The sequence below is a fragment of the Schistocerca cancellata genome, chromosome 10 (genome assembly GCF_023864275.1).
Source record: "Schistocerca cancellata isolate TAMUIC-IGC-003103 chromosome 10, iqSchCanc2.1, whole genome shotgun sequence".
Lineage (NCBI taxonomy): Eukaryota > Metazoa > Arthropoda > Insecta > Orthoptera > Acrididae > Schistocerca > Schistocerca cancellata.
The window spans coordinates 141,052,978-141,066,363 of record NC_064635.1 but is presented as its reverse complement, the minus strand read 5'-3'; positions in this window follow the sequence as shown (position 1 = coordinate 141,066,363).

Genomic DNA, 13,386 nt, shown 5'->3' with positions numbered 1-13,386 from the left:
CTTTGCTGTTGATGCCCTTCACTAACATCACCATTGTTGCTAGTACACGCTGTAATTTACGACCTGTCAGCAGGTGACTCCGTCAAAATGAATATTTCTCAACTATAAGTTGTTTCTGATAGAATGCATTTATTGTACACTCTTGTTTTGAACATTATCACAACACTCTTTCCATAGAGGATGCACTGAAGCTTTCTGAATCCAGTCCAACTCCAGGTCATTGATTTTCGCCATTTGGTTGATTTTCTCCAGCTGATTTTTATGGCCAAGACTGATATACTTGGAGACGACTTTAGTAGCTTCATTGTCAACTATACTTAGCTGCATGTCTGGACTCAAATTATAGCTTCTACCAAAATCAGCTCAAAACAAACTGTTGCAGGTATAACTTTCAGTTCTTTAGTCAAGGCTGTCGTTTATATAAGGTCTTCAGTTTACAATGACAATGACATTTGTAAATCGAAGGTGATTCAGTGACTGGCCATCAATTTAGATGCTTCTACCCTAGACCAAGTCTTTGACGACATCTTCTGTGGCCATAATAAAAGGCTTTTGGGGTACTGTACATATACAGTAAACTCCTTCACCCCTTGATATCTTGTCTATTATACTATCTCCATTTGTAAATGTCATTCATGACCCCATAAGCACTTCTCACTGACACCACTAATCCTATTTTCATAGCTGCTCACACCTCTGCTGAATCAAACGTTTTACGACAGTGGATGAATATTAACTGTAAGCTGTAGTTGCATTTTATGGTTTCTCAAGCACACTTCAGGTGGTCTGGATGTGGTCATCAGTTAAGAAACCTTTGTGAAATCCTGCATGTTCGACTGGTTGTCAGAAATGGAGCTACTAAGTTAATTGGTGTGTTAAAAGTCTTACTGCGAAATAATTATCAAGATTTTCTCAGTCATCCTTCTTGAACGACAATACTACTTTAGCATATTTCCAGATGTTTCGTAGCTGGAAGCTGAGTGCACTTGTTTATGGATATTTCTATAGCACACAATCTGAGTTTCAGTTTTTCACTTGTTTTCAATAATGCCACACAACACTTCTTTTTTGTAATTTGACACACGCATGATCTACGCCTGTTATTATTTTCTCAGACATTTCTTCAGATTTTTATTTTTATTTTCAAAGATAGTGGTTGTTCTTCTTCATATGATGTGCCTCATTCGAAATATACAATGCATAGGTGGAATCACTAACAGAGCAATCATATGCTTATTATCATTATTAAATCGTTTAATTTTATTGCATTGATTATATGTTAGATATTGATATACATTTGTTAACAGATGTGTTAACCACAGCTTGCAATACCTCTATGACAATCAATTTACACGAGTTTGTAATAGGTTTTAAACAGTTCACAACACTTGTCTTCAAATGTCCTGGCTGAGTGGTCAAGGTAACGTCATAAAAGCATTCACTAATGTTTCCTCCTAATCTGTTCGTCACATCTTCAGGGATAAACACTATCAAATGCAAATAAAACTAAAAAAGGCCCGAATTGACAGGTGTATTATAAACTTTGTAGTGATGTCATGATGAATGTCTCTGATGAGTGACAGCTTTCTTGTTTAAAAGTAAGTGATTGCTACAATGTCTCTCTTTGTCATAATGTAGCATCCATCTTTTATTTTATTTAACCCCATCTCCCTTCCTGTGAAAAATTGTTATGGTGTTTACAAATTTCTGTCGTGTCTCTATAGAAGCTTGCATTACATTGTAATGTATTGTCTAAAATGCACATCACACAGAATTTTATTTGGAGTGCTCCATACCCTAAAGAATGTTTCACTACATCTGATTTTTTAATTTTTTTTAAATTCGAATTCCTCTTGTGTTCAGGTATATCAGTATTAATACTTCATTTTGTAGTTCCACTATGTACTTCGCAGCTGTCGCCAATGAAAGACTTGCGCCATTTACAGAGTGAATGACTGCATCTTGCCACATCTCTGCTCTCTATCGTCACGGAGCTGTAACCATGCTGCAACTTGCATGCTCATTCCATAAATCTACCTTCCTTCTGGATCCATGATCTTCAGCCGACACATCTTTTTTTCTCAATCCATAGGTTGAAGGGTAACAATTTTCGTTCTCCATTTTTCACTGTCTTGCTTCCTCTATCCTCCCTAAATCCAAGGTGATCATCAGTGAGGCTTTGATTGACTCTGTTTGATATTCTTTTGCTTATAACCATCTCGGTATCTTGGTGGTATGAATTAGCAAGCCTAGTGCCTGATGGTTCATCCTGCAATACATCTTTTGTCCTTCAGATTTACTAATCCTTCATCCGTGGCTCATTATATAACTTCTATATGTGTCCTATGTAGTGTTCTCATATTGTCCATGATGGAAACTCCAACTTTGTTTGTGTTTCAGCAAACACAATAAATAAGAATCTAGTGGTCTTAAGTTTGAAAATATTGGTGACTGGATAATATTTCAACTATGATTACTGCAACGATTATGGAAGATGTAAATGTTGCTCACACATTTGGGAGTAGTTTATTCGCATCAACACTGATTTTCCAATAGCCTGTCTGCACATCCACAGTTGAGAAATGTTTTGTTCCTCTCAATCAATCTGAAGTGTCATCGTCATCAATGCACAGTAGCAAGCAGACATATTTTTCCATGATTTTGTTCAGTCATCAGTAACTCGTGCAGAAACGCTATGTGCCATTATTCTTCTTCACAAGGGCCACAGCGACAGACTAAGAGCTGCCTGGAGGTTCAATGATGTCATCTTGCAGTATCTTCTCTGATTTCTTAAAATTATGCGTCATGCAGTTGGTGATACCTATATGAACAATAGATAATTGGTGGATGATCCCCACTGGTTCTAATGTGTTGTTTTATCATAGTCTGCTCGGCCTGTCTTTTCCCTATTTCAGATTTGAAAGCATCCAAACATTGTTGCAGAATGGCCGACACATGCCGAGGCTGTTCCTCATTCAGGACAGATCTTACTGGCACTTTGTTAGTAACTACATCCACTGTGCTCTCTGCAGCTGTAAGAGAGCAGAATTAATCTTCTATGACACAATGCTACCCTTTCTTTACTGGTTTTCCTGTTCCAACACACATACCTTTTGGGATGAGTTGTGGCTGCCTATGACATTTAGGGATCCTAGGTTCTCCTTCACCACCTGCAATGCTTATGATTGCTCTGGAATGTAAATCTGTTTTGTGAACCCAAGTAGCGTATCCAATCGACAAAAGGTTCGCAGTTTAACTTTAGCATCTAGATTGAGGACTGGAATCCATCTTACTGATGATGACGCTGTGACTACTTCAACAGCAAACAACTGCCTAGTGTAGTATTTGTCCTGTGTGCTTGTTGGAATTCCTTTACCAATCTGGAGGTATGATCTTCCACAGTCTTTGACTGCTTATGATGTCTGCAAGGAGTTCAATGCAGCCATAACATTATGATTACATTCTGTTAAAGCGATAAATTTGAAAGGCTGTTTCTCTCATTGATAGTTATTCTTACAAAACATGTTTCTGTCGACTGGATGTATTTCTCATTCTCGACTTACAGCACAATCGTTCTCATTTTATGGGACATAGTATTCTTTAGCTGATTATGGAAAAAGAAGTCCCTGAATAAATGATCCAACACGGTAATCGTTGATAAAGATGTCGATGAGACTGCCTGAGATCTTGGTAACTGTCGTCCACGGATCACTTTCGTTTGTTATGGTCTCACCTCCACCGATTCGTCAGCTACGCGAGTGGCTTGTTCCCCTGTGTGGCGACAGGGAGCAGCTACAACATGTTGGGGACTGACGTCTTCCAGGGTATGGAGACGGTTTCATCCCACAAGTTTACTGTAATCGTCAGCAGCTGACTGGCATGCTTAGGACTTCTTGTGATGGTTGAGGTCTTGTGGTGTAATAGCTATCGAACACTCGAATTCTTTCTCTGCAGTAATGTACAATGTGTTCTGGAGGTACACAGTGAAAAAAGACTGCTCTGTTGTACTCTGTTCTCCATATGTCAGTTTTTCTGCGAGGCTTTATTCTTGACAGAGGACTCAGATGTACCTGCATTTGTATGGCGCTGGGTGTCGTTCGACAGCTGTGGCATACATCAATGCTGGTCGAATCCACTCTTCTTGGCACATTTGACTGATGTTGAAGTCCATCCAAGTTGATCGAGTACATTCTCCCTGACACGTTTCATTGATCTTGGAAATTGGCGTTGAATACTGATGAAGTCTGAATTGGTCAAGTCCATTCTTTCTTGCGCATTTGACTGATGTTGGAGATTGGTATTGAGACAGATGAAGTCCGAATTGGTTTGGTCCATTCTTCCTGGCTCGTTGAACTGATGGTGAAGATTGGCTGCTGAAGATTTATACAACCTCTGTTGCTTCCTGACATATGAGATCGACATTCGTTGCAGCCATATCTTGCATACTTGGCCCCACATTTCCAGCTGTCATAAACTGCTGCATCTTGTATTTCACTATGTGGAGTCTTAGAGAAGCGAGATCACGGTGGCCTTCCACAACTCCCTAGAGACCACATTTGGGAGTCGGTCATACCTCTTTCATCGACTCCCAAATGTGGTCCTTACGGCAGTTATGGAAGGTTCTCAAAGCGATAGAAAGTAAATAATAACTATTTGTTAGTGATCGGATTAGAACTGGCTATCTGTAGCAAGACAGCCAGCGACGCCAACTGTCACTCCTCATTGCATGCAGCGTAGTTTTCACAGTATTGTAGCTGACATGGCAAAACGTTGTTAGCAAGGTGAAATGATTACCATTGATATTAGAAATTGTCAGCACAGTCTTTCAGCCTATAAAACGTTTCTGTTTTCTATCGGTGTGTTTGAAATTTGTGGTTGGTGTGCTTTTTGTACATATTTTGCAAATGATGAAAAATATTTTTAGAGTTTCAATACATATTTTTGCCACTTTAGTCTATAAATGCATACTTTATGATGATTTTTAATGCGTTTCAATTCAGTATCTAGTTATAACTGATGACAGTCATAGAGGAAGTTTGGGTTGTACGGGATATGTAAGCTTCTTCTAAATTGTAACATTTTCTGGAGGATATTTGAAACAGCCTTCATGCCAAACAATAGCACGATATATTATTTAATAGAATTATGAAAGTCGATGTCATGAGAAGCAATATTGTTGATTTTTTTATATTTGTCGCACCCTTTGTATTATGGTCGTCTAAATATTGAGAGAGTTATACTGAGCATAAAACTGTAACGTGAAATAAAGTCTTTATGAATTCATAAAATTATACTAAAACGCTATGTGCTTTCAGTTTTGTCTTACTGGACCACTGCTTTATTCTCAGTTGCCCTGCATATATATATACGCTACATTTAAAATCCCATCTACATGTGAAGTCATAAGCACGCTCTCTACGTTTTAGCATGAATACAGAATACTGTTTCCTCTTCATCATTAATGTATGCATGAAAACTTAATATTTCATTAAAGGGGTTTCATAGCCACTCTTTTGTTTTCGTTGTTTGCACCTAACACACACTTCCTCGACTGAATATTTCTCATTAACTTCTTTGATTGGAATTTCAAGGAGTGTCACTTTCTCAACATCTTCTTTCATGATCTTTGTTCCATTTGATTCCTGCTTTTTCAATTTTTGGCCGTTAAAAAATCATACAAATTTAAGGTTTTATACAGTTATGTGCAGAACAACATATAGTTGTGTTTTCCGGTACAGTCTGAATGTACTGTTGTGCTTGTTTACATTCCCATTGTTATTACATAGGTTCGACATTGTCATAGCCTACAGTATAGAATACAACATGAGTTGCATTTAAAGATGCAATAAAGATAGTATTAATTACTTTCAAAGGAGACACAATTCTGAAAGTTAAGTTGTTCAATCAAGAAACTCATTTTGAGCAGATAACTTGTTGCCACTCTGATGTGCACTTTTTTTCTAATTCAGAATCACGTGAGTGGTCTCGTTCCTCTAGAGTTGTTATTGCAGTGGCACAACAAGTGCTACCACTACTTTTTTAAGAAATTTCCGTCATTTGACTGTTAATTGTTCATTTAATTTACACAATCATGATTTCAGTTTTGCAGCCATTCTGAAGCAAATGTTGAACTGAAAATTAAGCAAGCACAGTACAGGGCAGAGAAACAAGCATTTACTACCTAACTGAAAAATTAATTGCATGTTAAAATATGTCCGACCTATCCGTGATGTGTCTTTGTCGAACAAAAATATTTCTAGCATTAAGACTACTTGTCGTACTATGGAACACGAATATGTATCGAAAATATATAATATGGCTGACATTGTGTACAAAGAGAAATATGCAGGGGCGTATTTAACAGCTAATGCATTCCTGTGACCTGCATTCATGACTTCTGTTGATCAACTGACACTGGCATGTGACATAAGAAATATTTTTTCACTGATGACAAAACGTAATAACCCCTCACTTATATTCCCTCCATTCTAAGATATATATGACAACGCTTTTTTAATTTTAAGTTCAACACGCACTTAGAATGGGTACAAAACCGAAATCGTGATTGTGTGAATTAAATGACCAATTAACAGACAAGTGGCGAAAATTTCCTTAAAAAAATTTTATATGACTGTGGTCTCCCACGAAGGAAAGATCTTTAAGTGCTGCCATTAGTTACAGAGTTTAGAAACAGCTCTTGTCCAATAAAATCCGCTGTCCAGCCTATCCAAAGTTCCCCTCTCTTTGGCCTTTTAGTGCATAACTATAAACAACTTTTTAAAATTAATTTTAGCGCATATCAATTCGCCATCGAATTTTACCTGATGATGGTTGTAAATCGATAGAACTTACAGACCAGACGAACTGACGTTAAATCAGAGTCTACTTTGTGATGAAGTGCATTAGACTTTGACTGCATTAATCGAACTCGACTCGTTTCCAGAATGGTATCTGTCGAATTCGTCTGGATATTTGGAGCGCTGTAGGATGGCAGATGGGCCATACCATGAGAGACTGACTGGCCAGGAAAGCATGCAGCAGTTGTCATCACTTCATAAGCAGCAGTTAATACTGTGCTTGCAGTCGTCGGAACTACTGCCATTGTTTGCATACATGCAACACCCGAGTGGCGAAATTTTTAGAACACCATGTACTTTCGTTGGTCATAGTATACCAGCTGAATCATCATGTATGCTCCTATCCCCTAAAACCAATAAATTAGAGAGTCATACACAATTCAACTGAGCAAGCAAAATACACAAGTAAACATCATTAGGTGTAATAGTAAATAAATTTCGTCATGTGGATCGTAGAATCGCGAAAATTTTTATAGAATTAAATTTCAAAATAGGATACAAGAACATGTAAGAAGTTTGAAGTATAATAATCCTCATTATATCTTTGCTGAACACTTAATAAATGATGGGCATTAACCCTCTCACTTGGAAGAGGATATGAAAATTGTAAGAATGAAAAATTACAACACAAAGCTCCTAACATTCAGAGACAATTTTGCTATATGAAGAATCCTTGAAGTGAGAAAGAAAGTAATAAATGACAAAAGCGGTATAAGTAACAACTCATTCATCATGTTAGCCACTAAAGCAATAAGAAGCTGAGATATAGAACATAAATAGAGACATTAGTAGCTTCACCTCCGCACCACTGACATGCAAAAAAGCAATTCCACCCACACAAATACCCCTATTGCATTGCCCATCCTACATAATGAGACACACACTAACTTATCATACAAATGAATATCAAACTGTATACAGATATCACAACACCCATACACACACACACACACACACACACACAAACACACACACACACACATTCATACACACACACAAAAGATGACTGAAAAACAAACATTAATGGTTGGAAACACTGTAAAGTATAGAGCACAGACAAGGAACACACGCTTTTAAATAATGCACAGGGCAAGTAGAGTGCTAAGGTGAACTGTGCTCTTCAATTTTGAAAGTCAGATGTCGACTTATTACTATTATTATGATTATTATTATTAGCATCTTGAAGATGTGGTGCATCTACACAAACTAAAATAGAGATGGTCTAGCAAATTGCACCAACAACCTCCTTTATAAACAAAATGGAATAACACTTTGAAGTCAAAAAGAACAAAAAACACACATAATAAAAACTGTAAAAACAGTTTTTTTCTTTTAGTTCTCACATATTTATTGAACACCATCTACTGCTAACTAACGGCTTTACGTCATACGTCTGGGATATTTTTAAGGTATTTGGGGAGGCCTCTCAGCACATAGATAGAAATAATTTATTTTTTCCATCATTGTTCATCACTGCGGTTTCCCACCATTGAAAATACAAAAGTATTCAAGCATTTCAATCAAATAATGGTGTATCCTACATAACAGTTTTGATTGTAGTCTCTAATTAGAAGTTAATTGTTACTGAATTCCGCATTCAACTGCTGCATAGCTTCCCCATGGTATTCCACTAGTAGAGCAGTACTGATTTGATTTAATCTTAGCCCCACGTTTCCCACACCAATACTAACTGTACTATGTGGTACCTCTCCCTGTCAGTCTAGTAAAGCTAACTAGAACTGGAAAATAGTAGGAGTCCCTTTTCTAGGTATCCATCAGCCACAATTTCTACAGAAATCAGTGACCAAAATATTTTGTACCTTTTGGACTCCAGTGCTTCACATTATAAGATTAAACATAGTGCTGTTTTATCCATGATACTACACAGCAGGCACTTAGGGCCTTCTTTCGCTATGCCCATCATATACAGGTGTTTCTTGATTTTCTGTGACCTGTTATCTAACTTATTGTGTGTTTAATCTTCCTCGTGTTCCAACCTAGAACTACAGAACTCATCAGTAGCTTGTGACTCAACAGTAGCTTGCGATGTTTCTGTTTTCTGGTCTTAGTACAAAGTTCTATGGGTTACATTCCGATCAGTTACATAGCTCTGTTTTACCACCAACGTTGGGACAGGTTCTGGTCCTACAAATTGGGCTGTTGCCCCTGTTCTCGGTAGCCTATTAGCTCATATATTACCGCTAATGCCTGAATGACCAGAGGATAACAGCAGGTTTACTTTGCTTTCCCATACCCTCGTGAGGTTTTTATGACATTTTGCAACGAGCTATGATTTCGTTACAGTGACTAACAGAAATATAAGATCTGCTTGGCTGTCAGAATCCACGTAGCAACTACATACATCCTCCTCCACGCAAACTGTGATAACAACTGTCTCCACTTGGAATACAGTGGCCTGCATCCCTAAAGAGATTGCGCTCTGGTTCAGGCTATATCATGTATAGCGTGGGCCCCAACACCTTTCTCTGTTTTCGAACCATCGGTAAGCCAAACAATGTTACCTGTACATTATCGTGGTAACTACTCCCACTGCTTCTTTCTCAGTATAGGTACATTGACACGGAAGCAATTAAAACCCTCTCCCATCATTTCTAGTACATAAAGCATTTAGTATATTAGCGTGCAGTTCCGGGTATCCGAACGATTTACAGTTTTTGTGATGCTGCCACTGTTTACATCGTAAGCCAAAGATGTAATACAGGAAGGTTCAGTATGGTCTCCAACACAGCAGTGCGTGTGTTGCTAATTCCACCAGTTACAGCCATACAGACCAATCTCTACTCTCTTCCAAGTTCTTTAGCAGCCACTTTTGTTTTACTTTACTTCACCGTATTGTAGCGCTATACATTATGACATGTCTATTAAAGAGATATACATAGTGATTCGTGAATGTATGCAAATATTTTAATATGTTATTTATCAAGTAAAAGTAAAGAAAAAGTTCAGATAAGCATAGGTCTGCAAATGTATACTTACGGAGTTACGGATAATAAAAGATTTTGGCTGAAATTTAGCAACTTCGCTAATCTGAAGCCATCACAAAACTGCACGAGGTTAAAATAAAGCACTTTTTCCATTTGTTGTTGTTGTTGTTCTTGTGGTATTCAGTCCAGAGACTGTTTTGATGCAGCCCTCCATGTTGCTCTATCCTCTTCAAGCTTCTTCATCTCCGAGGCACTATTGCACCTTACATCCTTCTGAATCATTCCCTAATTCTGGCTCTGAAACCCTTTACAATCTCTGGTTCTTTCGGTTCATCCAGGTCCCATTTTCTTAAATTCCTACCTTTTTGAAGTTTCTTCAGTTTTAATCTACAGTTCATAGCCAACAGATTGTGGTCAGAGTCCATAACTGCACCTAGGAATTTACAATTTAAAACCTGGTTCCTAAATCTCTGTCTTATCATTATACAACCTGGCTGAAACCTTGCAGTGTCTCCAGGTCTTTCCCACGTATACAGCCTTCTTTCATGATTCTGAAATGAAGTGTTTGCTACAATTAAGTTATGCTCTGTGAAAATTCTACCAGGCCGCTGCCTCTTTCATTCCTTACCCCCATTCCACATTCACCTACTGCTTTTCCTTCTCTTCCTTTTCCTCCTATCGGATTCCAGTCCCCCATGGCTATTAAATTTTCGTCTTCCTTCACTATCTGAATAATTTGTTTTATCTCCTCATATATTTCTTCAATCTCTTCGTTGTCTGCGGAGATAGTTGGCATATAAACTTGTACTGCTGTGGTAGGTGTGGGCTTCGCGTCTATCTTGGCTACAATAATGGGTTCACTATGCTGTTTGTAAAAGCTGACCTGTGCTCATACTTTTATGTTAATTACTAAATCTAATTTTGCATTACCCCATTTGGTTTTGTTCCTCCTGCCGCCGAACTTCACTAATTCTCACCTACCCATTTCCCTTTTTCAATTTTCTAACCTATCTGCCCGATTAAGGGATCTAACATTCCATGCTGTGATCCATTGGACGCCAGTTTTCTTTTTCCCGCTAACAACGTCCTCCTGAGTAGTCCCCTCCCAGAGATCAGAATGGGGGACTTTTTTACCTCTGGAATATTTTACCCAAGTGGATGCCATTGTCATTTAACCATACAGTAAAGTTGCATGCCCTCGGGAAGAAATAAGGCTGTAGTTTCCCCTTGCTTTCAGCCATTCGCAGTACCAGCAGAGCAAAGTCATTTTGGTTAATGTTGCAAGGCCAGATCAGTCAATCATCCAGAATGTTGCCTCTGAAACTATTTAAAAGGCTGCTGCTCTCTACAGGAACCACCCATTTGTCTGTCCTCTCAACAGATACCCCTCAATTGTGGTTGCACCTACGGTACAGCTATCTGTATCGCTGAGACACGCAAACCTCCCACCTATGGCAAGATCCAAGGTTCATGTGGGGGATTTCCATTTATATTGTTGTTATTGATCTGGTGAATCTAATAAAACATATCCCAGACATGTATCAGCAGTAGTTTTTCAGAATATCGAGAGAAGCAAAGACTTAATTCGTAAAATTTTTAATTTATTAACTACTTGGCCCAATTTGTTTTTTAAATTCCAGACAACTGCACAAAGTTTTCAACAGAAGTTATAGAGAATTTAATTTTGGAAAAATGATGGTAACAATGTTAACTGAAACTGTATAAATGTGTCAGATAATGTTTTATTAAGACCATAGCACACATGAATTCATGTTAAACAGGAACAAAACAAAGCTCAGTGTTAAGGAAGTTTTACAGCGTACATACAACTCACTAACGGTTGCCAACAATGACATTACATTTCTACATTCTTAATCGAAAGTAAACAAATTTGCTTGCATAATAATCTTTTCTTCTCTGGATGTTCTGGAAAACTACTGCAGGTACACGCCTGGGACACGTTTTATGAGATTCATCAGGCCAATAACAACAAAATAAATGGAAATCGTGCTCTAATTTAACCTCATACAGTTTTGCAATGACTTAATATTAGCGAAGTTCCTAAATTACAGGCCAAATCTTGTATTAGCTGTAACTCCATAACTAAACATTTGCGGATCTAAGTTTAGATGAACTTGTTTCTTTTGGACTACTTGTATAATAACATATTAAAATTTTTACGTATCTTCGTGAATCACCCTGTATCACAGTGCTGCAACAGTTTTCCTGGCACTAACTCTTACATTCTGTTTCCTGGAACAGTTTTTCACAATTTTCAGAACCTATTGTGACTAATGTTCTAACGAGAATTATAGATTTTCCAAGTGTGTGACTAAATTGTCTGCGTGTCCTTGGAAACGCAAGCATTAGCATTTAGTACAGTTATGACCTCATGCACCCCTCGGTTCCACAGTTGTGAGGAAAAAATACACACACACAATCCACTGGGCGCACTGTAGTGGCCTTTATCGACATTTTCTCTGCCATCGTGATGGAATCTGTCTTTTATCTACTCAGCACGATTTTAATCTACCTGCAACCAGCAGTCTGCATCAGAAAACTACGAATAACTATTATGAAAGCTTGGAATAGTGCCTTCAAAAGGCAAATATACTGAGGCCTTCTCTCACTGAGCAATTGCAGAATCACGAAAACTGCTAGATTCATAAAGTTACATGCCGATGACCAGGTATCCTCTTTCGAATTCCTGTAGGCTTCAATAGCAGCAGAAAAAGTTATCAGTCACTAAGAAACACTCACTTGCAACTTCATAAACAGCACACTCAAAATACTTCCCCTACCCCAAAGTGCAACTTACTTGAAATCTACACACCCAATGGTGGCCCAAAAACTCTGTATTTTGGGAGCTCTAAACAAATTCCACAAAGTTGTTTTGCATTTTGACTTCAGGGAGCATATTATGTGCAACTCCAATGGCCATTTGCTGCTCACATCAACAACCATCCTCTACAAAAAGAGTGTTTCACATCTGTTAAAATTGCAGTGTTAGACTTTTACAAAAATTGCATTAATAAAATCAGCATTATATCTACATAAAAATGACAATATTGTAGTACTTTAAAAGAATCGAAGATGAAACGGTATTCGATCTGAATTTTTTATGTCGTTTCTACACTCAAATGATACCTTTTTTCCCTTATCGTTAATTAATTTTTTGATCAAATGATTACATATAATAATTATTGATACAATAAATGTAATGAAATGGATTTCAATTGGTTTTCTTCATTAGTAATCAAGCTACTAGAATGTTGGTGAAATGTACTGTTCTAAATAAAAAATGGAAGTGTGCAATAACATGTAAGTGCCATGAAGAATAAATATCAGTGGTTGAATTTGCTAGTACTAACCCAATTAATCTCCCTACATTGAATAGGGAAATCAGTTCCAGTGCTGATAAGAATGTAGGATAAAACTTGAGGTATAGGATTAATTATGCTCACATATACACATCCAGCTCTACAGTAAGTAAGTGGTATGCTCATACAATCAGTCCTATAAATCCAGTTGCTAACAGCATAAATTGTTTGTAATGTGCCCAATGATTGATTTGTTACTTTCAT